General features: G+C 32.1%; 1 long non-coding RNA gene across 1 annotated transcript; it reads left to right on the forward strand.

The window, feature by feature from the left end:
* Positions 1-1,439: 1,439 nt before the first annotated feature.
* LOC139815684 (uncharacterized) lies at positions 1,440-2,428 on the forward strand. The gene is made up of 4 exons (XR_011732798.1): positions 1,440-1,818; positions 1,984-2,073; positions 2,161-2,232; positions 2,303-2,428. It is a non-coding gene; the product is annotated as an uncharacterized lncRNA (long non-coding RNA).
* The last annotated feature ends 1,065 nt before the right edge of the window (positions 2,429-3,493 follow it).

Here is a 3,493-nt window from a genome sequence, read left to right on the forward strand (position 1 = left end):
CTGTGTGAATAGAAAGCATTATTAATGAAAAAATTTCTCATAAATAGCTAAATAAAAAAAAATTGATGATTTATAAATAGCTGTATAAAAAAGTAAAAGCTAAATATAAAAAGTTAAGGGGATCCTGCAGTGACTGGCGAACTTCCTCGATGTCGATAATGTCAACCTTTCTAATTTTGTTTTCCCTATATCTGTCTTTGTCTAACGAAATGACATCTGTCCTTTTTTCGATTGCTCGCCATCTTACGCAAGATCCGGCAACTACTGTTGCTGCTCTTCTTGTCATCCTGCATCCGTATTTGCATTACTAAAATAATTATTAGATGGATCTTTTTTTGTACGCATTGAATCTTACTTCTACTTACACGATATTATTCCTACATGTTTTCCCAAGGGTGGATGATAAACATTATGTACGTATAAACAGTAGCATTTTTGTTTTAAGCAAATATTGTCGTCAGGTGACAGCTGTGTATGTGCCCCAATAAGTAATATTTGTAATTTTTTGATGCTTTTGATATAAAATTGCGTTTTCCACTCTAGATTTTTGTGTGGACTTTAATTCTAGACCAAAAACTTGCAATTCTGTAAAGCCAATTAAAAGATCCATCGATTAACGATAATGTCGGTAAATCATACGGCTGCAGGATCCCCAATAATAACAATGCATTAAGATTATTGTGGCGCCATCTCTTGAGAAAAGAGAGTTCCATTACTTGACAAAACGTATGATAATACGAGGAAGTTGCGTCTTTTTTTTCAAACTTTGTAATTTATAAGATGCGGAGAACAGTTTAGTTGTTCGATCAACCTTCCCGAGAAAAAATGATTAGATATAATCACATATGATTATATAAAATCGACATTAGATATAATTAGATATAAAAAATGGCCCGATATAATTGTATATAATTATATATAACCACATATAATTATATAACCATATATGGTTATATATAATTGTATGTGGTTATATCTAATTATATTTAATGTTGATTTTATATATAATCATATGTGATTATATCTAACATAATAAATATTTTATATATATTAAAAAAGAATTCTGTTAACTTCGATTAAGGAATAAAGCATTGATAAATTAAGTGTATATTTTTTTCAAAAGCCAGAATTAAAAGTGAAATGATTTACATATAACTTGGCGCTGGTTGGCGTGAGATACTGCCGTGTCTCTTGATACCATTCTTATACCATTGTTTGTCAAATTTTAAATACGAGAAATAAATCCTATCGGATGCCATCTATCGGATAATCCGAATTTAAGTTTATATATGGCTATATATAATCATATATAATCTACATGGATAAATGCTTAATTCTATATATATATATATATATATATATATATATATATATATATATGTAGGTCTAGAGGTATGTTCCGGGACTGTTTACGTTTTTTGAAATGTACAGTCCTGGAATATAACGCATATACTCTCTAAAGTAGAATCAGTGAAAATATCACTAATTGAAACAGTAAAATAGGATTCCACTGAGAATCAGTGAGTATTTCACTGAACTTCAGTAGAATGTTTACTTTTTGTTTCTTTATCTTATATTTCACTGATTATGGTCAGTGAAAGTAAGATGTCACTGTAAAATCAGTTATCTGTTGGTAATACTGATTGATGGTGCGAGGAAGCGGAACAGGATTGTGATCTCAGTGATGTGTGAAACAGAAGACGAGAACGAAGTATACGTGACGAAGGACGAAGCGGTGCTAAGTGTATGTACATTACAAAGAATGAGAGAAACTGCGGTACTGAGCTAAGCGTGCTTGCGAAAAAGGTGAGGTTAAAAGTAAGTACGAAAGCTTCTTGAGCCGTTCATTTACCGCGGGTACTGACGAGTACGGTGGCCCAACGGGGCGAGGTTATAGTTTGCCAACGGGGCAAAGATGGAGGCCCTACGGGCCCATAGTAAAGCGCGATAAACTAGAGACTGTTTCTCCCTTTTCATTTTCAGCATAAACCACGGCGTATTGAACCAGAGAACTGAACAGCAAACAGAATAAGATTATTAATCTCGGTTATCGTTGGAAACTTATCAAAAGGAGTAAGTCTTTTATTTCTTATTCTTATAATTTCTTAGTATAAATTGATTGTTAAAACACGATTCAAATATTTGGATATTTAATTTCAGAAGAACATTGATAAGGGACAACATGATGATCCTCCTATTTTTCCAAATTCTTCGTTAATACAGATATGGCCTGTAAGTTTGGTTAGTGCATTTAAAAGTTATATATTAATACTTGCTAACACACAGAAAAATCTTTTTTTAGGAAGGAACAAACAATAGAGGCACAAGCTCGTAAGCTACTAAGGAATGTTTAATTTTTAATTGACTTCATTCTGTAAACATTTTGTACGTAACAATTACATTGTTGAATAAAAAATTATAACATGTATTAAGGTTATTACTTTTTGTTACTGTTTGCTGGGACATTTACTGATTTAATCAGCTTGCATTACTGATTTTGCTGTTCAAAGTCACTGTTTCCAGTAGTCCAATATTACTGAGTAAAACAGTCCATATTACTGATTTAATCAGTTCACATTACTGATTTTGCTGCTCAAAGTCACTGTTTTAGTAGTCCAATATTACTGATTGAAACAGTCAATATTAACTAATTCTTTCAGTGAAATGTTCACTGATTCTTAGTGGTATACTTATAACTGCTTCAATCAGTGACTCTACTGTGACAAAAATAAAAAAATTTTTTAATTTTTATGTTCTGCGAATAAAGTGCGAAAAAATTCATAATTTAAAGAATTAGATAAAAATATTTTTAATACATTTTTTAATTACTTGGTCAATAATTAGTTACACTTTAGTTTTACATACTTTGCACGTTTTAGTTACAGTGCTGAAATTAAATACATTTTTACATCGCGAATTAAATACATTTAAAAAAAAGAAAATATTAAATATTTACATGTAAAAATCTAACATCAAGGTATTTCGTAAACTGGAAACTAAATAATAATATCGCACTATGTATTCCACTTCACAATTTGTAAGTCTGTGGAAACTTTTAATTGTTGGGAGTCTTCAATCTTAAGCTCTCTAATTAGAGCAGATCCGGCATTTGCAATCAATCCATTGATCGACCCAGAAGGTCTTTTTGTTGTTATTTAACACCCTTTTTCTTTTCAAAATAATGCTAGCCATTATAGTAGCCGCAAGTTTCTTCGTTTACGGGACATTATGATGTCATCACTCTCAAAGATCGACTAAAAAAGTACGTAAGTAGACACGGTTTTGAGAGAACTCTCCGAAAGAATACTCTCTGGATTCTCACGAGATGCTCGCGAGAGTACAATGTCAGAAAAATTACTCTCAAATGGACAGTGTCAGAATCAATCTCGAGAGCTACTCTCGAGAGTTTTACTCGCAGGTGGACACGCACCTTAATGGTGCGTCTCCACCTGCGAGTAAGAACTCTCGAGAGCAAAAAGAAAGAGAGAGAGAG

This window comes from Temnothorax longispinosus, chromosome 7, assembly GCF_030848805.1.
Source record: "Temnothorax longispinosus isolate EJ_2023e chromosome 7, Tlon_JGU_v1, whole genome shotgun sequence".
NCBI classification, from domain to species: Eukaryota; Metazoa; Arthropoda; class Insecta; order Hymenoptera; family Formicidae; genus Temnothorax; species Temnothorax longispinosus.